Below are 24,798 nucleotides of genomic sequence, written 5' to 3'. Positions count from 1 at the left end.
ATACTGTACTTCGCAGTTTTATGCTGTGCTTGTTTATTGGTTAGTGTTCCTGCTAACAGTAAAAGCCATAGAGTGGCCCCTTTATATATACTTATGGGGGTATGCACAGGTAGCACCTTCTTAATCTTGGATTGTTGCTGTTCCCACGGTGGGCCTACCAAGACAGAAAGCCCAGCTGGTTGAGGAAGGGATGGAGGCTTTCAATTTATCAATTCCAATTGATAAATTCCAAAAGCTACATTCTTTATTTAGCCATTTTCCCCTCTACAATATCTGCTTCTATAACTTGATGCCTTGGAAACTGTTTCTGATCCAGTTCTTACTGAAATGACTGCCATTATTCTTGTTGGATGTGACTGCTCTGTACAGCAGAACTCACTTATGCATATTGTCTTCTATTGATCCAAAAAGGTCTGCAATTCGCTAGGTGAAGGAGTTTTAAATAAAGGTCAGAAGAGTCACAATCTAATTACAGTATGGAACAAAACTTCTATACTGAGTTGGCTGTTGGTAACATTTGCATCTAAACTATTCATGAACAGCTTCTATTTGTATCCACGTTTCCAAACTTTATTCAACACTGCTGCACAGTATATTTATATACATAAATATACTATATGAAGAGACCCATGTCCAAGTTATTTCAAATTACACATACAGGTATGCAATCTATTATCCGAACACCCATTATCCAGAAAGCTCCAGGTTATGGGATCCCAACTAAGATATAATTAATCCTTAATGGAGGCAAAACCATCCTATTGGGTTATTATATGTTTAAATGATTTTTTAGTACACTTAAGGTATGGAAATCCAAATTACAGAGAGACCCCTTATCCAGAAAAACCCTGGTCCTCAGCATTCTGGATAACAGGTCCCATACCTGTATATATAAGAGGGTACCAAACTACTAACCTTCTCAAAATAGTGAGGATGTGTAAAATAGAAAAATACAAAAAAATTTCATCAGCACATTTATCAAAAATAACCAATTAATAAAAATTAATTTTTGACCTGCATATTCAGCAATAACCAATACTGAAACTTTTTTTTATTGTTGCTATCACAGGATGTGTAAATGATGTCTCTTTCCACCAACCATTAAATTTATTGGTGTTTGAAGGATCAAGTTCTTGTAATCATCAGGTAAATCTCCCAACTGGAGGCCTAGTATTTTTTTCGGAACTTCCACTTCCAGTGTTTCCAATATTGTCTCATCATATATTCCTATATTCTTTCTGCACTAACAAAAATTCACGGTCATCATTTATTTTGTCTTTACATTTATTATCTCTGAAGTGTCATTCAAACATACTGATTTACAATGATTATTGTTATAATACGGTCAAAATCAAAAGTACGAAATGAAAGCCTTCCTTCAACTATAAATTGTACATGGACAGTTAAAAGTTCTGTATAATGTTTAGCATGCTTGTGTTTTCTGGCATTCTGGTTTTTTTTTTCTTTCTGGGGGATTTTTTTCGTTTCTACAACCAGGTACCACGGCTAAACTCACTACTTGGTTAATAAAAGCTGCAATAAAAAAAATCTCAAATTTTTAGTGCTCGTAAGAATATTTGTGTGATTACAGATTAAAAAAATAGCACGAAAACCTCTGAAATAGGGTTGCCACCTTTGCCGGCTTTCTTTGCCAGGCAGGGGGCTGGGGTGATGTCACAGGTGGTGGGGAGGAGGCAGGGCTGCGACATCATGGGACAAAGAGGAGGAGGGGCTGTGATGTCATGGGGGCAGGGCTATGACGCGGCGATCGGTGATTGCCCAATCATCACGTCAATGTTACTGAGTCCTGCTCGGTTTTCCTAATTTGGGAAACTGGGCAGGAGGTTTTGACCCGGGCAGCCCTTCCTAAAACTGGGCGGTTTGGGTCAAAACCAGACAGTTGGCATACTCATACTTATACTCAGCAGTGGTGTATCTACAATACAGCAGACTTGGTGGTAACAGGGGAGCCAGACTCAGGCCCGGATTTGTGGAAAGGCCACAAAGGCCCGGGACTATGGCGGCACAAATTTGGGGGCGACATGCTGCCCCGCCACACCATAATGATTCTTTTTCTCCCATACGGAGCAATGGGGACCTCTCTCCCCTTCTCTGTTTGCTAGTGTAAAGTCCCGCGCATGCGCATCACGAGTTTGTGCATGCCCAAGGGGGAAAGTGCGCACCGATCGCGCATGTGCGGGAGGGGCGATGTACAGGGGGCGGCCTCGGGGCGCTCAGATTACAAATCCGGCGCTGCCCAGACTGCTGGGTCTGCTGTGTAGTAGACCCTCCTCCTGCCTTAAACTCTGCCGTCTGTGAGCAGGCCAGGGTGTAGGGTTTGCCCTCAAGAAGCATTGTGCATTCTGGATATTTTTTCTCAGGGGAGACCAATACTTTGAAATCACTACAATGCCTCAACAACTGAAGACTTTGCAAAACACTGCACTCTGGAACACCCTTCCATGTTCTATCTGCCTTCACAGGTATATGATCTCTTAAAACACGACACTGCCTTATGATCTTTCTTTAGAGACATTTACTTTCATCAAGCCTGGCATTGTTTCAATATACTGTTTATGCTACCACCACCTGCCAAAGGCAATGCAACTCACCTGTTACGGACTGTAAAGTATAGGAGCCTGTAACTGCCACGGATAACCTCTTAGGTGAGACAGGAGAGCCCTACCAACCCCGGTGTTCATGCACGGGGGCCCCAGACTCTGAAACGCGGTACAGAAGGGATCAGGCAAAAGCAAAGTTGAGGTTAGGTAAAGGTCAGTGGCAGGCAGGCGAAGAATCGTAGTCAAAATCAGGTAAGGAGTCAAAAAAACAGAAAGTCAATCAAAAGGAACGTTTAGCAAGGATCTAAAAATTTCGAACCAGCTTGGGCAAGAAAAAAAAAACTGAGTAGCTCTTTTTAAATTGGAATTTGATGTCATCGCACAGCATTGAGTGGCGCCAGCATCACTGCGCATATAGGGCCAGTGCGCACTGGAGCCGAGGATGGACACAAGCGGGAGCATGCTTCACTACAGGAGGCCGGGGACCAGCGTGACTCGAAGTAAGGATGCGCGCCAGTCTCCTGGTGCTCCTCCCCTCAGGAGCACCCACCAGGGGCTCCCAATGTTTCCCGGGAAACTACTTGTGAAAAAGCCTTACTAAGCGCGAAGCATGGGAATCGTTGGCTGCCACCCAAGATCTCTCCTCAGGACCAAACCCCTTCCAATGAATAAGGTATTGAATGTTACCTCTAACCTCGCGAGAATTCACAATCTCCTGAACCTCAAATTCAACAGAAACAGGAATTGGAGGAGGAGAAGCAGAAGAAAAGGCATTAGTAACCACAGATTTAAGGAGGGAGACATGAAAAGAGTTTGAAATATTCATATTAGGAGGTAGCTCAAGCTTAACACAAACAGGAGTGATGACCTCTTTGACTTTAAAAGGCCCAATGTAAGGAGGACCCAACTTAGAGGAAGGAACACAAAGCTTTATATTCTTAGAAGATAACCATACGGAATCTTCAACTGTGAAATGAGGAGCGGGTCTACGACATTTGTCTGCTGCCTTCTTTTGACAGAGAGAAGCCTTCACCAGAGCCTGATGAGCAGAAGACCAAATAGACTTGAAGTCATGAACAGCAGCTTCAGCGGCAGGTACATCCACTTTGAGGACAGAAAGTAGAGAAAGGGGTTCCATCCATAAATACAAACAAATGGAGAAGAACCTAAAGCTTCATGTTGTACATTATTATGAGCAAATTCAGCCCAGGGGAGAACTTGCTCAAAAATTCAGACCAGACCAGTTGTTTTTGGGTTTTTTGGGTTTTGAGAAATAAAACAGTGAAGAATCTGTTCCAGGACTTGATTAGTTCTTTCAGTTTGACCATTACTCTGAGGATGATATGCTAAAGAAAAACTTAAACCAATTCCCAACGATTTACAAAAGGCACGTCAAAAGCAGGAGACAAATTGGACTCCTCATTCAGTTACAATGGAAGAGGGAAAACCATGGAGCTTCACTACAGGAGACCGGGGACTGGTGTGCCTTGAGGTAGGGAGATGCACCAGTCTCCCGGCGCTCCTTAGAGCACCTTGCTGATTCCTGACTTTGATTATTTCCACAACTTAAGACTCATATCCCCTTCTCCTGTTTGATTGTACACTTTATTGGGCAGGTCCCTCTTTATTGTCTTGGTTGGAAGTTTACTTGTATTTATATGTAAATATGTAATCTATATGTATGATGTATACACCCATTTATTGTATAACAATAACGATAAGTTATTATGGTGTTAGTTGCACGCCTGGTTGCAGTTTTACACAATCTGATCTGCTGGGCCTCCATGATAAAAGGCTTTCTACTTTGTCAAGAAGAAAATGTTGAACTTTCTAAAATGTTATCTTTCTTACCTATTATTGGCATCAACTATAATTTTATCAGCTAAGTGGCAACCCTACCCATTAGCTCTCACTGACACACTTGAACAAATGGAAAGAACTATTTATCTGTCTGCAAAAAAGTTTTTGGTTTCCTAATCTCATTCGGTAAAGTAATAATGTCCATAGGTCATGATGGCTTGACATTTTGCTTTAATTATGGCTACCTCTACTCCACTGGCTTTCAGTTAAAGCAAAGCCTATGCCTTTTACCCTTCATTGTTTCTATCAGCCATGACTGCAGTGTGATACTGTATTTTTCCCCTGGTATCAACGTATATTGTTATCTTCTCAATAACCAAACATGAAAAAATGTATCCTCTGTTAATTAAGAAAACCAAGTCGTGAAGTTATCATTATTATTGATTTCTTTTTTTTTTTGAACTGATGTTTCAAATGGAAAATGATCTCTTCTCAGAAAAGGAATTTGTGATAATACCACGGATTGCTATCTGTCAAATGGCCTGAGGAGTTAATGAGGTAAGATGTTCTGTGAATAGCACGCTATTTTTGTCCAGTCAGTACATGAGATAAGCTAAATACCCTTTCCTTCTGAGGAGGAACTTTAGAAATGCATAGTACAGAAGCTATAACCTTAGTAATATTGACCCAATATTTTTAGGTTAATGGGGTGAATAAGGCACAGTTACTGATATCAGTACTCAGTGACAATGTTGTTGGGACTTCATACAACTAAAATGAAAGCAAAACATACCATATAAATAAATTATCCTTTCACATTTTTTCTTTACAAAGATAATACATTTGTCCCATAGTAGCTGTTATTTATATATATATTTAAATAGGAAGGTGCTGTGGGAAGCCACATGAAAGGCAGGAGTGCTTTTACACAGGCCAGGGAGCACCAAGGTGACTTCTCATACATTCTTGCTAGTAGCAGCTTTCTCTGCGTCACATAATACAAATAACGTCACTAAGCACCCATTACACCTAATGACATCAATAATCTTTTAAAAGATTCTATTTGACAGGCTCTTGACGGCACTTGAGGAACTATAGGTGTACTCTTTGCAAGCCCTTGACCTTTTTATTTGCCACCCCACATAAGAGTAACATGAAGGGACTATATGGGGGTTATGCGTTAAGCCGTGTGTTGCCTATTCCCAGCCCGGGAGCAGGAAGCCCCTCTCAGCCCCTCAGCCAGGCGGCTGCTGTCAGTGCAGCGGGGCGTATGGAACTCTCGCGAGAATGCCCGGGCGGGGCGACTATTTGGCATTTTCCCTTGTGAGGGTGAATGCGCTGTGAGCTCCCGGCTTGTGCCGCCCGTTCCTTGCTCTTCGCCAACCTTTGGCTCTTGTGCCCGCCCTTCTAAGTCTTGAGAAGGAGGAGGCCGGAGAGCAGCAGAGCAGGCCACAGCCACCGCTACATCCCCCTCCGCTCTGTCCCCGCCTACACTGCCCCGGGCCGGCCTTTGTTTCCGGTGTTTGGAGCGCCCTCTTACCGCCCCTTCCCTTACTCGTTTCGCTATCTGACGGAGCTTTCCCCGGAGAGTCGCTTTAGAAAGGTAAGGACCGTACCACCGTGTGTTCCAGGGGGGCGGCCGGGGGGTCGTGGAGAAGTTTCCGGGTGTCAGGCTGTGCTACCCACCCCACCCCTACTTCAGCCTGTGTACTGTGGCTGACACATGACTGTTCCCAGGCCTTGCTTAGGGAGTAGGGCATTAAAGCCAGAGGATTTTCAGCTTGAGCCTGTCCGGCTTGTGCAGGACTACAGCACCCACACCCCACCGAGAGGCACATCTGTGAGGGGATGATGGCACTTGTACTCAGCGGCACTGTGGATCTCTGCTCTGCGGCCACGTCCAACTACTGAGGGCCCCATGGGCTGTGAGCAAGTAGAGCACCACAGGGCAGCTCCTGTCCTTCCCTAAAGTGAGGGGGGGGGGGGCAAGGGAAAGAGCCTTCCAAGCACCACAGGAGCATTTTGGGAGGTGAATGTGGATAAAAGCTCAGATGACATCTTCTGTGTGGCAATTGTTAGATATTATTAATATAGGTGTTAGGCATCTTCAGCCTGCATGGGCTTCTGAGAGTTGTAGTTTAACAAGAACAGGAGGCATGCAGGTTGTAACCCTGATTTACTTATCCCTCCCGCTCCTTAGATTTCTGTATGACCAGGGCCCTCTCTCCAGTGTCAGTAGGGACCTTATCTTGACCCCCCTGCGCTGATGAAATTGTTGGGCATCTCTCCATGGGAATTACTGTACTAATACTACTTTTAAGTGCCACATATAGTTGTACCCTGAGTGCCTACACGATGACTGGCGCTGGCATGGCGGCAGGATTCATGGATTTGTCGCCGGTCTCGGAACCAGCCTTGTCTTTGCCCTTGCATCTGAAGGGTTATCTCGTCGCCTCTCGCTCTGTGTTTGGAGCTCAAGGACCTGAAGTTTTGTCCTTCAGTTTTCTTGACATTTGATTCGCAGAAAAGGGGGGTGGGCAAATTCCAGGTAGCCGTGGCTTTTCCAACTTCCATTGTGGCTCCTAACTTTTTTTCGAGTTAATTCTAAGTCCTTTCCATCCTGGGGACCCTCAGCTGCTCCCTTGAGGGCTGTTGAGTGACAAGAGCTGGAGGGCAATCCCGGTTGGCTGTTGATCTACTAAAGTGCCTTTAGTGTGAAGCTTAAATTTACTATGTTGTCATTCTAAGAAGGTGTGAGGAATGTGATTACAAACAAACCTCATGATGGTTACATTGTTATACACAGTGACAGCAACTCTCCCCCCCCCCCCCCCCCCCCCACACACACACACATACAGTGTCGAGGACGTTACACGGGGTGTTACAAAGCACTATGGGTCACTGTTCTGTTACTTTTCTATCGGAAGCCTTTGCTGTTGTCAAGCTTGTATGTCTTGCTGGTTTATCTCCCTATTTTAACTGACAATTCTAAGGACTTAGATTGACTTTTTTGTATTCACTCTGCCTTCACGATTGGGAACCAAAATAGCCCATGGCTGCATTGTAAATGAGCCCTGGCTAGGAATCCGTCCTGCCTCCCCTTCAGCTTTCCGTGTGTCTGTTTGTATGTGAGTGCTGCAATGCTGCAGATCGCCACTGTCCTCCCCTGATAAACACCAGCCTGTATGTGTGTTTGTTACTGTAAATGTTATTGAAAGGGAGGAGGGGAGGTGTGTAAAAATGCAGCGGAAGGAGCTTGGCGGAAGGTTGGTGGCTCCACATACTTATATTTAATAACAAAGAAAATCATTCTCATTGTCTTCCCCTTTCCAGCCCCACCTAAGGCATTGCTAGATGCTTTGGCTCTGATCAGATGTATAGTGTGAGCTACAGCACGGGCCTTGGATTAATGCTATATATGTTCTTCTCAGACTCTCTGCCTGTGTATGTTTGGATCCTTTGTTATGAGATCAGTGTGCGAGGCTGCCCACTACTCATGTAAACATGTTGGGCACCCTCGTCCCTTGCCGAGTGATAGAACTTTTACACAGTGGAAATCACCCATTTGTAATAGACTTGACCTATATCAGCTATGTGTCATCTTCTCCTATGCTGGGCTTTTTCATTATAACCTTGTCTCACTCTTTCGCAGCAGGGACTCCACTGGATTCCAGGTGAAAATTAACAAGGCCTTTAGTCCGTTGTGTAAATAATTGTTATAGTCAGTATTACAATTTGTATCAGTACTATTACCATGTTTTTTGTGTGGCTTGCTAAGATATTGAATGCAAATGAAAAGATCTAGATTATTTACATTTGTCATGTCAAAAAGCATTCATTGCAAACAATGGAGTCTTTTGTAGAATGAAGTCATTTAATCATAGCCAGTTGTCCTGTAAATTATTCCTATACCAAAGTCACAGTTGTTTGCAGTGATCAGACACTTAAAGGGTTAGTTCTTCTTTAAATTAACTTTAAGTATAATGTGGAGAGTGAGACAATTTGCAGTTGGTCTTCATATTTTATTATTTGCATTTTTTTTAATTGCTTAGCTTTTTGTTCCGCAGCTCTCCAGTTTGGAATTTCAGCAGCTACCTGCTTGCTAGGGTCCAATTTAACCTAGCAACCAGGCAGTGATTTGAAAGGGACAGGAATATGAATAGAGGATGGCCTAAATAGCAAGATAAGTAATAATGACAACAAAATTCGATGACCCCCTATTTGAAAGCTGGAGGGAGTCAGAAGAAGGAGGCAAATAATCCACAAACTATAAAAAATGAAGACCAATTGAAACTCTATAAGAATAGGCCATTCTATAACATACTAAAAGTTAACCTGAAGATAAACCACTCCTTTAATTCCTCCCATGTTTCTCCTCATTGTGATATTCACTGACACTTGCAGTGGGTGTCAGTGAATGGCTGAAAGGAGCATGTGGATTGACTTTCTTCCAGAGTGGGGAATGCTTTTGGCTTGTGCTGTTATTTGGCTTTTAGGATTGTTAAGCATGCCATTCTACATTGTTGTTGTATCTGTGTCATAAACAAAAGTATTTACTTGCAATACTAAAGCTGGCCACACACGTCGCACGACAAAGATCGTTCCAACCCTCCACTGACGTTCAGGGCTGAATTATCAGATATGGAGGTAGAAACAATAGGATTTCTACCTCCTTCTGCCGATTCAGCCCTGAACATAGATTTTGATCAAAACCTTCTAACCTGCCCGATCAGCGAGTCGACCGATATTTGCAGCCTCCTGCAATATCGGTCACCTTGCCGAGTTGCCATACACGCACCGAGCCATGTGGTTCCCAATCTGATGAGAAAATTAACCTGCTTGATTGACACCTGGCTGATATTTGCCTGAAAATTGGTTGGTTAGGCTTGTCGGGGGTCCCCATACATAGGCAGATAAACTGCCAAATTGGTCTGAAGGACTCTATTCGGCAGCTTCAATCTGCCCATGTAAGGCCACCGTAAGGGAGCGGCAGTCTTTTGCAATATTTGTGGATTTAGTCTTATTTTGTATTATTGTTGTTTTCCAGAACTGTCCCAGTTTGTATAATCCAACATTTTGAGGGGCTTGCTTTTAATAGCTAGTCTTTTTTGCTCTCCTCTAAATCACTTATCTATAACTGTTAACTTCCAGTAAAAATGTAGACAATAGAATAAATAGCGATGTCTTCATCATGCCATCAATAGGCTTGTACTAGCAGGGAAAAAATATGCACAGAAACAGCTCTGGTATAAAACAGAGTACCCTGTAAGCCTAGAATCTGGGTGACTTTCATTGCATGCAAAAGGAAAATATTGCTGATATACAATTATTTCTTAAAATGTTGTTTTTGGGCCTTTTGATAGATCACTGTCCGTAAGTAGCTTACAAAAAAAAAAAGCCAACATATGGCAAGCTTTATCCTATACTGTAAGTAAATCCTTTAGTTAGTGGGACAATTATTTATGTATGTATGTATAACTTTATTTATAAAGCGCCACAAGGGTACGCAGCGCTGTGCAGTCTTACAATATACACAATTACACACAGGGAGGACAAGTGATATAATAAATGAATACAATAAATATATATAAGTGCCATGTGGTATGAGACACAGTAGGAAGGAGGTCCCTGCCCCGTAGAGCTTACAATCTGAGTGTCATTCCTCTTTTTGGGGAGCTGAATTTTATTAAAATAATGATTTGGCAGCACTTATGCCTTACAGTGTTCAATTCTGTCTTGGGCATTGTCTGCAAGACGTTGGTTTGTTCTTCCCATGCCTGTGTGGATTTCCTCCTACATTTAAAAAATATTTAGGCAGATTAATTGGCTCCTAATAAAAATGACCGTGTGTGTACATGATTGGAACCTTCGATTGTAAGCTTCACTGGGGCATGGACTGATACAAATAATGTATAATCTCTGTAAAGGGCTGAGTAAATATGGTGCTATATAAATAACATACATTCATACAATATCACACAAAGAAGTGTGTGGAGCCCTTGAGCATGCTGGGTAAAAAAGTTGGAGCTCTGGTTTGCAGTGCACAACTCTTAGGTCTGATCTGAGAGGATGCAAGCTGCATGAACTGAGCTGGAGATTCACACAGTTTGTAGTGCAGTCCCCATTCATGGCCTAGATCAGGGATCCCCAACCTTTTATACCAAGGAGCCGTATTTACATGGAAAAAGTTTTGGAGAGCAACAGAAACATGAAAAAGGTGCCAGTGAGAGTTATAATTGGCTATATGATAGTTCCTATGTTGACTGGCAGCCTACAGAAGGCTTTTTTTGGCAATTACACTGGGTTTTTATGCAACCAAAACTTGCCTCCTAACCAGAAATTCAAAAATAAGCACCCGTTTGAGGCCACGGGGAGCAACATGTTGATCACGAGTCACTGGTTAGGGATCGCTGGCCTAGATAAACTGGTCCCTTTTATCTGCAACTTTGGTTGCTCATGTGGCCTTTTGTGCATTGCTTTCCCCAGCAAAGAGACTTACTGTGAATGGGCAGGGTTAATGTACTTGTGACAGAGCAAGTGTAATTATGTGTGGCTAGCTATGTGTTTGCTACCTGTATAAAATAATTAAGGTACCTTAGCTATTTGCATAGTATTTAGCGTAATTGCTTCTTGTAATTGTGGCAATAATAAAAATTACTGAGATAAATTGACCCCATTATATTTACATGTAAAGATAATATCTTTGTCAAACACTATAACGGCAGTCTTATTTTATATGAGAGATGTTTACATTCTACAGGGCAGTTTACACACCTAGCTTAGCTGGGATCAAGTACAGGTACTATTTTATTATAACAGAGAAAAAGGAAATTATTTTTAAAAATTAGAATTATTAGCTTACAATGGAGTCTATGGGAGATGTCATTCCTAGCTAAACTACTTAAAAATCACCCTCCTTTGCCACCTTTGTGGATTGTTTGAAAGTGCTCTGTTTAGATGATGCTCATAAGGGCTATGACACACAGAGCTACTCAGTGGCAACTACTTGCCGTGGCTACAAAACATCAGAAAATACCTTGCCATACACAATACTTATAGTTGCCTCTGCTAAAACACACTTAGAGACAATTTTCAGTATTTTCTATTTTGTACCTGTGGCTACAAGTAGCTGCTTGTGTCATTGCCCTTAGGGCTCTGGCACACGGGGAGATTAGTTGCCCGCGGCAAAACTCCCTGTTCGCGGGCGACTAATCTCCCCGAGTTGCCTACCCCTGCCATCCCACCGGCGAACATGTAAGTCGGCGATTTGCGCAAAATCGCGCCACCGCGTCTGCCATCCCGCCGGCGACTTACATGTTCGCCGGTGGGATGGCAGGGGTAGGCAACTCGGGGAGATTATTCGCCCGCGAACAGTCTTGCCGCGGGCGACTAATCTCCCCGTGTGCCAGAGCCCTTAAGGCAATCGCCCTGCGACAAATCTCCCCGCAATGCCATACCACCGGCTAGAATGTAAATTGCCGGTGGGATGGCATACGCGCCGCTGCGATGTCCCGCAGTCACCCAAAGTTTCCTCTCAAGACAACTTCAGGCGACTGCGGGACATCACAGTGACCCGTATGCCATCCCACCCGCAATTTACATTCTAGCTGGTGGGATGGCATTGCAGGGAGATTAATCGCCCGTGACAACGAAGATTTGTTGCGGGGCAACTAATCTCCCCGTGTACCACTGCCCTCAGGTTGATGGCCCACAATAAATCTTTGCTGCCGTGGGGGGAATCGCTGGTGGCAAGGTACCGTATATACTCGAGTTTATATGCGCTGCGCTTACATTCGTCTCACCCGTGTCCGCCCACGTCAGTTTGCATGTGCATGCGGACGCGGGCGGACAGACACGGGGGAGACGAGTGTGTCGAAATTGTCATGGGAGTGGTTTCGGTTCAGTAAGTAACTCAAGGACTCTCTGGTTTTATGGACTTATAGCTGTAGGCTGTCAGTGGAGGATGTCTTATAGCTCTTAGCATAACCTGACAGCCGTCCCCATGGGCAACAGGAGATAGCAGAGTTCATCTAGTAAGGTTGCGCAACTGATAATAAGCACTGCTGCCTCAAAATTCTATAGCCTTTCACTGGCTGGCTTTCCATAAGCACCCTGATATCCATATTGTATCTCTAAGTAGGCAGCGTAAAGATGAACTAAAGTCTTACATAGGATTTTATATTGAGCTCGTTGTACCAGGTCATGGGTGGAGCAGCCCCAAAAAGGAACATGCCTTCAAAGTCATTCACAGCGGCTCCCCATTTTCTTATATCTCTCTTTATGAAGAGTTCACAGGGGGTCACACTGTGTGTCCTATATTAATTATTTGATTATTGAAACTTAGCAATAGCTACTGCATTTCCCACCCTGGGCTTATACTCGAGTCAATAAGTTTTTCCAGTTTTCTTAGGTAAAATTAGGTACCTCGGCTTATATTTGGATCGGCTTATACTCGAGTATATACGGTATATGCATCGATTAATTTTTCTGAAGTTCCCTAGCGATGCATATGCCTTCCCACCGACAATTTACATTATTGCCGGTAGAAAGGCATTTCTGGGAGAGATTAGTCGCCAGCTATAGAGAAGATTTATCATGGGTGACTAATCTCCCCTTGGGCCATAAGCCAAAGGATGATTTTGTGCATTTAGGCCCTGGCGTTTGGGCTACAAAAATCCTGCATATTTGTTACATAAACAAGCAGACTCTACTGCCCTTTAAAACTTAAATGGCAGCCCCCATACCCACACAGCAGCTGATTTATATAAACTATGCTAGAACATCTAATTTTTACCAGAGCAGGGTAAAGGTAAATTTATGATTAAATAAAACAAAAACCCTTTCATTTGGTGTTACTGGTCCTTTAAAGAAAAAAAGTGGGATAATAGTTGAAATTCTTTGTGATTATTTACAAAACATAGCTCTTACTTCCCAAAATATTTAACTTTAGAAAGCAGGTCCATAAAGGAATTGAATGTTCCAGGGTGAAACAGGTTCAGAGTGGTTCTATGTTGCTTGTGGGACTGTTAGCTGCTGTTAATTTATAACTTTTTTTGCTTTTGAATTCCACTGTTTAATTTCTATTCATTGCTTCCTGGAGAAACAGGCAAGTCAGGGACCCTTCCGTACAGTTCTAAAGGTTTAATGATCACCATTTATTCGCCCAGTAAATCTCGAGAGTACCAGCTAGTACTTTGCCGAGTGAACCATATGTCAGTGGCAATAGGTAAGGGGGCAGAAAATCAACATTTTGCTGGGCAAGTGAGCAGGATTGTAGGGCTTACTTTGTCCCATGGTTTAGTATGTTTATCTTATAAATGCTTATATATACCGGCATAGGTTATTATTCCTAGCAAGCCCCCCCCCCCACAGCATCCTATTGTTTTGATGCAAATTGTCTTAATTCTATTTATTCTTGATGCAGGTGTTGCCAACATAACTGGTGCTAAGATAAATACAATTGGGACAATTTTGGGCAAGATCACTATACAAAATGACAGTACACCATATCATATTAGAATATTAGAGAAGTAAAAAAAAAAATAATGACATAATAGTTACAGCTATAGTACTGTGGTCTGCACTGTTGCACCATTTTTAGCTTCATTCTTTGTTGTGTTGAACATTTTGTCCACCATTATACTCTCTGTAAAAAAAAAAACAAAAAAAAACTCTTGCCCATAGCTGCCACTTTACATCCATTTCTTTGTTTAATTGTTCTGTCTAGTCTCCATTCAACAGTGCCAATGTCATTCCTAGGCAGCTTGCTGAATGGGAAGCAGATTCAGGGACTTTAACCAGCACAGTATTGATGTGCCGGTCGACCCGCAAGTTTACCCTTAGGTCAGGTGGGTTAGGGTTGTAAGTTGGTTAAACATTGTGGGTTCAAGCTGGATGCAGGTCAGTTGACTGGGGAAGTACACTCTTGCTCCTGACATTTTCTTGTCTTGAATAGTGTACAGAGCGCAGACATGGGTGCTGGTCCCACAATGGCAACATTTTTTTCGGGTTAGGGTAAGGTGCAGGTTGAGTTTTTTCTGACTTTCCCATCACTGCAGAACAGCTCTGTGCAGATTAAGATAAGCTACCTGGCAAGGAGTTTAGACCATCGTTCTATGCAAATGGAGGAAAATTTGTGGTGTTGATACTACATGACGAATAGTGTGCGCCACTGGTAACCACAAAAAGTTGCTGTTGACAGCTGAGATCCTTATGGTGCAGTTTGCTCTTGCTTTGATATCTGCAGCAGTTTCAGAAAGTTGCAGTTGCCTCTTAGCTTGTATCTTTGCATCCAAGAGATATTTCTTCACTAAAAAGAGTGAGACTTAGTCAGCCCAAATGGGTCGTTTTGATTGTTATTTTTCTTGTAATTGCACAAGACTGCTTTACCCTCCTCTCTGGCATCTTAACCTTTAATTAATACTAGAAAGCTACTTTGTTTAAGCCAATACCACTTGCCAAGTTAGTCCTGCCAAGGTTATAATTGGGATATGTTTTTTGGCCCACCAATGTACTTTCTCAGGAAGCACTGTGCCCTTTCCCCCGTGAAAAATAAGGATTGATCTATAAAAAAGGGATTGTTGGCCGATATATTATTTCTGGCCATAACTGGAAGAGGTTTCATGAACAAACTCTTAACTTGAAAAGTTCTTGTTAAAAAGAAGGTCAACTAAAAGACCATGAAAATGTGTGTTATCAGACAAGCAATTGCATCAAGCTTTTGCATCATGCTTCCAGTGACTAGGTAGATGAACCCTATCTGGCTAAGTACTGAACGGAATTGAAACCCTTATTTGAAAATTTAAAAAAATCATTAAAAAAAATATCATTTTTTTTGTTAGGAGCAAGGTAATACAGAATTGTATAGAATATATAGAAACTTTGTGTGTATGAGTGTAATGTGTTGAAATTTAGTTGGGAGCAGACCCCCAAATACTTGTGACAAATTATTTTTCAAGAGTACAGAAGGCAACAAATTTTATTGAGTATTATTTATAATTTTCTTTAATTGATTGAGCACACAAAGATCATAAATGCTTGGAAAAGAATATGTATCCTAGAATTTAAGAACATTAGCACTAAGGGAAAATTTGTTCCTTTTTGCCTGAAGTGTCTTTTTCATGGTCCAAATTTGGCCTCAGTTGTTTTAATGGGTTCATGTTGAACTTGTTTTTTTTCCTGATTAACCTTCAGCAGCCGAAAATTGGGCAGATGTCAATCATGCAAGTTTTAAAATCCCATCCTACAAGGAACATTGATATAGTCCCTGTCCAAGGGGTCTCTGTAGGCCCCAATGGCTATTGTTGGCCTTAGAGCCAAGGATTGGATCAACCCAATTTGTCCCAGAATGTGGGTGGCAAAATTAGGCTCAGATCCACTTGTTTTGCGATCTTGCCAACAGAGTGGACTTGGCCATATGACCACCTTTAATCATTGGGGTTTTTTAATTTTTACTGTCTCTTGCTTAAGGGGTTGTCCACTTTTGAATTAACTTGTAGTATGATGTAGAGAGTAATATTCTGAGATCATTTGCAATTGGTCTTAATTTTTTATTTGTAGGGTTTTTGTTTTTTTTTTATTCAGTTTTTGTTTGGCAGCTCTCCGGCTTGAAATTTCAGCAGATATTTGGTTGCTAGGATCCAAATTACCTTAGCAACCAGGGTGTGGTTTGAATAAAAGACTGATATATGAATAGGATAGGACCTGAATAGAAAAAGAAGTAATATAAAGTAACAATTAAACTGTAGCGTCACAGAGCAATAGTTGGAAGAAGAAGGCGAATACTTCAAGAACTATAAACAAATAATGAACACTAACTGACAAGTTGCTTAGAATTGGCCTTTCTATAACAAACTAAAAGTTAGCTTAAAGGTAAACCACCCCTTTAACACTTGTTTTTTTCCTATAGTATGGAAACAGGATGTGAACTCCAAAATGTAATTTTAAAGCAACTCTCCATTAAACATAAATTAACATCTTTTATGTGTATTTATGTGTCTTTACTACTGAAAGCAGTGTCTGTCTCTTGCTTTTCTCTATCCTGTTCTCTCTTAACAGACATTGATTGGCCAGAGGAAAACTGACATATGCTACCTACTGGAACATTTTAATTAATGATTGCAGTGAAGTGCCTTAAGGTTTGGATATCTATTGTACCTTTAAATGCGGTGATCTAAAATTATATGATAAAGCTCTAAAAATAACAAATCAAAATAGTTGGCAAACACCAAAAACACCAAACACCAACCAAGTGATTTCCTAGAAATGTATTGTTGGTCCCCCAAGGATATTGTCAGATACACAATACGTGTGCAGATTTTATTGTTATCCGACTAAAATTTTCCAACATGTCTAATAGATTAAACCACCAATCACCATGGTAAGAAAATTACTGGGACTATAATTGGGAGGCCACACATGGTCCGAAACTGCGCTTCATACAATTTTATTGGTACATGTATGGGCAGCTTTACAGTAACATTTTCTTTCATTATGAAAACATTTTGTGACGTTATATCCCCTTTACTTGTTTAAGTTAAATGGTTTTAAGGATGTGCTTCTGAGATTGCATCATATTTTGCCCAAACTGAACAGTGGCGGTTCAGCTGGATGGTTATCTGTGCAGGGCAGGACTCTCGAGGGACTATCTGTGGGGTGCAGGAACACTGGTCTTTCTTCATCCTAAGGCTTATGCCGCATGGGGTTGATCCTTGGTCTGCAGATAAATGTTATTGACCTAAAGAGAAATTGTTGCCCAGGGTCTTGTGATAGAACAGTTTGTACTTTAGCAATTGTTCTAGAAGTCGTAGGTAAAATGTCTGTATGACGGATTCCTAACCTAAGGGTAAAAGTAATTTAAACAATTGGCATAACTGACTTCAGTCTAGTTTTTGAATCACAAAATATTTGTTGCCTTAGAAAAAGGTTGCGAGACAAGGATTTACACCATAATGAACGGGGACGTGCAATGCATTGTTGTTTCAGAGAGGAAAAGCAGTTTGTTGTAAGGGCTGCTGGGCCAGGACTGGAACCCAAATTAGGGGTATTCTGAAAAGGCACCTGCCTAGGGTTCTTTAAAGAGGAGCACAAATCTGTTAAACAAACTTGGCGATTGAGTTCACTAAGGGTCCCTAACATTTGGACTATGCCAATGACGTTGGCTTTCCTTTAAATAACATTAACAGGCAGGCAGGGGATTTCTGACCATTGCTCTTTTTCATGGGATGTCAGCTGCAGCCACCCTATGTGCCATAGCCTTTAATAAGTGTTTAATGGACAATTTTTATTTAAAATTTACACTGACTTAAAAAAGTGGAAATAAAAATCTGTGTAGTTGCACAAAAGAAATTGTGATGTCAGTGAGCAGATTGCTGGTGGAGTAGGTTACATCACTTCCCAGGAATGCTGTGGCTACCTTAGGAACTAGAGGAAACCACTGAAACAAAAGGGATATTACACATTAAATTAAAGCTGTTCTTATATGAAAAAACCCACTAAGCTTCATCTCATTTCTTCTTCTTTCCCTGTGGGTTCATTTGCACCCTTTGGTTACCCTTTGCCCTCGTTTTCTCATTCACTGTTTACATTGCAACCCAAAATTTTAGTCTCTATAAGAAAATTTCATTCTAATTTCATTCTAAACAAGTTTCCAATATACAATCCTTATGCGTTTTCAGTGGTTTTAACATTGCAGTGTCTGTCAGTTGCTATTCTCTATAGTGGTTCTGTCTTTTGATAGAATGTAGCAGAAGCCAGCTTATTGGCTGGAGGAGAGCTGACTTTCTTTAGGTTAGTAGTTCTCAACCTTCCTAATGCCGCGACCCTTTAATACAGTTCCTCATGTTGTGGTGACCCACAACCATAAAATTATTCCAAAGACCATCGGAAATATGTATTTTCCGATGGTCTTAGACAACCCCCGTGAAAGGGTCGTTCGATCGCCAAATGGGCCCAACCTACAGGTTGAGAACCGCTGCTTTAGGTGCTAATAAAAAAGTGCCAAGTCAGATACTGCTTTTAACTGCAAAAACTTAATTTAAAACTGAATTTTTATTGAATAGTTTTTAAAGTAACATTTTTTATCATTGGGCAGATCCTTGTTTGGCGACTTTACCAAATGCACAGATCTACCTTAAGAAACCAGTGATAAAATCATTCTTAACCATTTGCTAAAGTAGATATGTCAGAACTTCAGGTTTGTTCCTTTATGACAGTGCTGTCCAAGTGGCAGCCTGCGGGCCACATCTGGCCCACAGCCCCCCATCTATCTGGCTGCTGTGACAATGTAAGCTTTAAATTGTATCAGTACTTAGATTAACTGGCCCCTGCATTGTTCACACCTGTAAGGCCTCAGACTGTAAGCACCTCATACAGACTGTAGGAGCAGTTATTGTATGTAGTACAGTACAAACTGTTCATGTTGGAGTGATCATGGTGAGTTAGGTTTCCCTGTCACCTGTGTGTGCCTTACTCTGCTTTCCCTATGCTTCCTGTGTGCCATTATGTGCCTGCCCTATGCTGCCTGTGTGTGCCATACTCGGCCTGCTCTACCCGGCCTTTCTGTGCCATACTTGGCCTGCCCTACCTTGTCTGTGTGTGCCATACTCGGCCTGCCCTATGCTGCTTGTGGGAGGTGAACCTTGCAGCGTGGGTTTGTTCTGGGAGTTTAGCATTTGGAAATAATTGTCAGGGGGTCCCTAAGGTATTTAATTATGTGCTGGGGGTTGCTGTGTTATCAACAGGGGAGTTGGAGCCATAATGTCTTAATATGACATAATAAACTTCTTTCACATATGAGTGATGGGTATGGTCTTAAAAGCTTTTGTGAAAACATGGGTGTGGTTTAAAAAATGAAAGTGGTCAAAACTGGCTTCCGGCTCTCCACCACGTAGGCCAGAACAATTCCAGCCCTCGGTACCACAGAAGATGGATAGCGCTGCTTTATGATATCAGCAGGAAAGCAGATTTTCCAGAAAAATAGCATTGAAGTCACTCCTCAGCTGTGATAGAAGTGTCCCATTACACCGACCATAATCCCTTGATATATATCTGCTCTCATACGTGAAGAACAAATGTAGTGCTGCTGACCATAGTGCACCTACTTGTCATAACTTACAAGTTCATGGATCATTTCGTGATCAATTCATGGTCATTACGCCTTAATTCTGTACCTTAACCTTTAAAGAAAAACCTTATATAAATTAATTTACTAATATGGAGGAGTAGCCACGTTAGGAAAATAATATATTCCAAGAAAAATAAACCATTGTTTTTGCTCTGTTCCTTATCTTATTCAATTCCTCAATTCCTTCCATGTCAAAAATGTGGAAGCTGGTACCCTCATTTTTCTGTTTTCATTTTATACTCAAGAACAGTGAAGAAATCATTAAAAACTAAATGTATCTTAGGATGTTCTCATGTGCAAAGCAATGCAGGTTTTTTAAGACCTTGTATACATTTGAAAGCAAAAGTTTGGGTGCCCCGTGGCAAATAAGCACCTCATTTTGTAATTAAAGAGTAGAAGAACAAACTTGTAAGTCGGTGAAAAAAGGAATTAAATAATCTGTTTTACTACTTAGACAAAATTAACTAAAGTGTAATTTATTTGAAAAAATCCAACGTTTCGAGTACTAACTGTACTCTTCTTCAGGGACAAACCCATATATATATATATATATATATATATAATATAATATAATATATTGCAGTGGAACACCAATTTTACGTTTTCCAGGGTGCAATGTCAAAACTGCTTGAATTCAGGGGGAAAAGTTCTCTTTTAAGAAAAAGCAACTTGCTAGCTAAGCGCAGGCTGACAATACACCTGTGTGACCTAACCCACGTAGTGATAGATCTCGATCACGAGTGAGTAACTGCTCCGAAAAGGCTTTCCGCTGGCAATAATATGAATCGCTGGTGGAAAGGCCTATGCATCACTTCCTCCTGCAGGCAATTTTGTATTGTTGGCGGTGCATTTTGGAGACTGTAGTGGAGATCTATTGCAATCAAAAAAAAAATCCAGATTTGTGGATTTCTTTGTGTATTCCTTCTTATTGGGGCAACATGAACCTATGATTGGAATATCTGATTGGCTCTGAATGAACAGTATGTGGGTAAACTTTATCCATCTGAGATACGGCCTGTCAGAAATTTAAAGTAGAACTGTAGAGGCTGAGTGTTAGCTTGGAGGGCTGGGGGTTTGTGTAGGTGCTAGTTGTGGGTTCTAAGAATAAACGTTCTGGTGGGGCTGTCACTTGAGTATTTTTAGTGTAATTATATATCAGAAACAAAAGGAATGCTCTTTTATTTGTTTTAAATGTGGAAGAGACTGTCAGTAATGGTTACAAGGGGCAGGGGCAGTAGAATGTGTGCTTTTTTCACTCATATTCCTTTGAAAGACTCTCATTATACCACCCACTTGTTTTGTTATGCTAGGGTAATCAGTTGCCTTGTAATCTGTAAATGGTTAGTAGGAATATTTATTTAGCTCTTAATTGCTCTTTAGAGCTTTCACTTTCTAAAGGGGAGCTAAACCCAAAAAAATTAATTGGCATAAGTTTACTCATAGTCCATCTATAAGCACTTTCACTATTTACAGTTATTTTTTTAGCAGTTTCCGGGATGTTAACAGTTTTAAAATGATGATAAATGAATTTATAGAAAATTGTCTTTATTAACTTTAAAAAAAAAAAAAAAAAAAAATTCAATGTATTATTGTATATTTTTCTCTTTAAGCTATGTTTAATCCTATGCAGAACGTACATGAAACCATTCATATACAGGTATGGGATCTGTTATCCAGAAAGTTACAAATCAAATGGAAATCTTCCATACACTTTTTGGAAATCCAAATCACGGCTAGACCCTTATCCAGCAAACCCAAGGTCCCCAGCATTCTGGATAACAAGTCCTATACCTGTACATTAAGGGGGGCATTTACTAATCCTCGAACGCTCCGTGTGTATTTTTGGCGACTTTTTCGTACCTTGCGTATTTTTGGGGGTTTTTTCGTTATCTTTCGTGACTTTTTCGTACTGTGCATTAAAAATTACGCGACAAAATCATATTGTCACCACGAGTACGAAAGTTTCGGATTCATTCAAGCTTCGTTATCGTGACTTTCCTTGCACCAGGTTGGAGCTTCAGAGTGCCATTGATTCCTATCACAAAACAAAAACTGTAGTACCGTGTTAGCCAGTGTCAAAAATAATAAAAAAACAACAAAACACAAATACAAGAGTATTGTAGAAATGATACCTATATTGGCTAACAATAAAAATACATTGCAAGCTTTCGGAGCTCTAAGGCCCCTTCATCAGGCAAAATACAAATGAGAACTGAAATGGCACAACATTTAGGGCTCTGGTACACGGGGAGATTAGTCGCCCGCGGCAAAACTCCCTGCTCGCGGGCGACTAATCTCCCCGAGTTGCCTTCCCTCTGCCATCCCACCGGCGAACATGTAAGTCGCCGGCGGGATGGCAGACGCGGCGAGGCGATTTCGGGAAATCGCCGAAAAAGCCTCGCGAGTCTTTTTCGGCGATTTGCGCAAAATCGCGCCGCCGCGTCTGCCATCCCGCCGGCGACTTACATGTTCGCCGGTGTGATGGCAGAGGGAAGGCAACTCGGGGAGATTAGTCGCCCGCGAGCAGGGAGTTTTGCCGCGGGCGACTAATCTCCCCGTGTACCAGAGCCCTTATACTGATAGATCAGAGAGAAGTGTTCACAAGCAATAAATTAGGAAGTTACAGATAGATAGAGATAACTTGTGAAGATAGTAAAAGTAATTAAGGTTTATTAGGGCTCTGGCACACGGGGAGATTAGTCGCCCGTGGCAAAACTCCCTGTTCGCGGGCGACTAATCTCCCCGAGTTGCCTTCCCCTGCCATCCCACCGGCGAACATGTAAGTCGCCGGCAGGATGGCAGACGCGGCGGGGCGATTTCGCGCAAATCGCCCCACCGCGTCTGCCATCCTGCCGGCGACTTACATATTCGCCGGTGGGATGGCAGGGGAAGGCAACTTGGGGAGATTAGTCGCCTGTGAACAGGGAGTTTTGCCGCGGGCGACTAATCTCCCCGTGTGCCAGAGCCCTTAGGGTGGGTTGTAAATAGTCCAGGGGTCTGGATTCAGTCAGATCAGATAGTGTGACGTGAAACCTGACCCCAAATTAAGGCCCTGTCTTAATGTATTGAATAACTCCATACATTTCAATTCACAGATCTACAGGCTTCAGGACATGAAGGTGTTAATTCTAAAAGGGAACTTTGGATCTGAACGAGAAAGGAAGATCTATGAATTCAAATGTATGGAGTTATTCAATACATTAAGACAGGGCCTTAATTTGGGGTCAGGTTTCATGTCACACTATCTGATCTGACTGAATCCAGACCCCTGGACTATTAACATCCCACCCTAATAAACCTTAATTACTTTTACTATCTTCACAAGTTATCTCTATCTATCTGTAACTTCCTAATTTATTGCTTGTGAACACTTCTCTCTGATCTATCAGTATAAGGGCTCTGGCACACGGGGAGATTAGTCGCCCGCGAACAGGGAGTTTTGCCGCGGGCAACTAATCTCCCCGTGTGCCAGAGCCCTAAATGTTGTGCCATTTCAGTTCTCATTTGTATTTTGCCTGATGAAGGGGCCTTAGAGCTCCGAAAGCTTGCAATGTATTTTTATACAATATAGGTATCATTTCTACAATACTCTTGTATTTGTGTTTTGTTGTTTTTTTATTATTTATTCCTATGGGAGGCTTCCAAAATCGTGCACAGAAGGATCAAAGTCGGAAAGGTTTCGGACCTCTCTGTGACTTTCGGATCGCCAATACGATATTATCGTGACTAATATGATTTTTTCGTTAGCATATTCATGATATTTGTGATCTTAAGAAATTACCGTATCCAATCCGAATTTATCCCATTCAAGATTCAAACTCATGTTTTCATGAATGTGCCCCTAAGTGTTCATTACTGTTGTTCAGCAAAAGGAACATTTATCTTGTGTTTATAATGTACTTGGAGGACCTGAATTATTAGGACATTGGTTTTCCCTTTCTTTTTGGTGTTTAGCCAATGGCCCTCGACTGCTTTGGAACAGTCGTGTGTAAATGACCCCTAAGGCATATTTATAAAAACGCATAGGATCACTTCCCATTGTCAACCGTGTGAAGCACTATGGCTAAACCTGTACCCAACTGTTGCCAGTAAAGGCTAGAAGAAGCCCTTTTGTTGTGGAATCTGTGCCCTAGAGGCAGTTTTTATGTTATGGCAATGGCACACGGGAAGTTTTGTCACTGCTGTAAATCTGCACATCTGTGGGTAACAAAAACTCTAGTTTCCTTTCCCCCCGGTTATAGTGTGAATCTCCGGTTGGAAAACATACACAATGCTTAGGCTTTCCAAATAGCCTGAAGTATCCGATTGTAAGTAATGTGAATCGCCAGTGGATAGACTAGGTACTCTTTGATGTGCACAGTAGCGTGGTTTACCATGGGCAACTAAAAGTCCCGAGTGCCATTGCCCTTAGGCTGCATTATCAGTGCTGGGTAGACCTTTGAGGTCAGCATTGTGTAAGGTTTCCTCCATACTAGGTCATTTCTTTCATCCTCTTGTTATCTTAACAAATATTGGGACATTGAAACAAAACCTTGACCACCTTAGCAAGAAATCTATTTTTGTATTCACCTATGGAAAAGACAAAAGAGATATTACTTCTGCCACAGAATATATTCAACACTGTGGGAGAGCTTTTTGATTGTTGATGAAATGCCAGCTGCACCCAGTGTGGAGAACCACTTGGGCAGGTGAATAAGTGAAAGATCATCTTCTTATGTGCACAAGGCATACAATGAATTCTCAGTGGAGTTAAGGGCAGTATCCAAGTGGATATTGGTGATCAGATTCTTCCTTCTAATTGCTGTGTGTTGTGTTCCATTGAAATTAGTAGGAAGTTCTGTGTATAACCTCTGACCTGAATTTTTGGTTTGTGACTGTGAGCACTGGGAATTTTCAAGAAAATGCCCTGTTTGATATTTCTGTGTAAGAGTGGTTCCCTAACTGTCAAGCTAGCCCTCCATAATGGAGTTTCCCATGAGCAACATTTAAATATAATAAAAGTTAGGGTGCAACGCAACCATAACAAAGTTCCCAAGGGATGCTCAGTAAGGGCTGTGAATGGCTATTTGGTAGCCCAGAGTGGACTGGCAGCCTATAGGAGTCTTTGCTTGGCAGTACCCATGGTCTCTGTGCCTCCAAAACTTGTCTCCAAGATAGAAGTAAAAAATGTCCCACTTTGTGACCATTGGGAGCAACATCCATGAGGTTGGTGAGCAACATGTCACCAGCCACTGACTGAGATACAGTTATGGGCGAATAATTTATTTGCTAGATATTCTCTGAATTATGGCTGAAACAACCATGTTCTTAAAT

General features: G+C 41.7%; 1 protein-coding gene across 2 annotated transcripts in view; it reads left to right on the top strand.

The window, feature by feature from the left end:
- Positions 1 to 5,930: 5,930 nt before the first annotated feature.
- Positions 5,931 to 24,798, top strand: part of taok1 (TAO kinase 1) — a 63,996-nt gene continuing 45,128 nt past the window's right edge. Inside the window, exon 1 of one of the 2 annotated variants that reach the window (NM_001122788.1) lies at positions 5,931 to 5,964. The gene's annotated coding sequence lies outside the window, so the exon portion shown is untranslated. Of the gene's footprint in view, positions 5,965 to 5,991; positions 6,391 to 24,798 lie in introns of those variants that run through there. The other variant, XM_012957134.3, reaches the window with a different exon arrangement.

This window comes from Xenopus tropicalis, chromosome 2 (genome assembly GCF_000004195.4).
Source record: "Xenopus tropicalis strain Nigerian chromosome 2, UCB_Xtro_10.0, whole genome shotgun sequence".
NCBI classification, from domain to species: domain Eukaryota; kingdom Metazoa; phylum Chordata; class Amphibia; order Anura; family Pipidae; genus Xenopus; species Xenopus tropicalis.
This window is presented reverse-complemented; position numbering and strand designations above follow the sequence as displayed.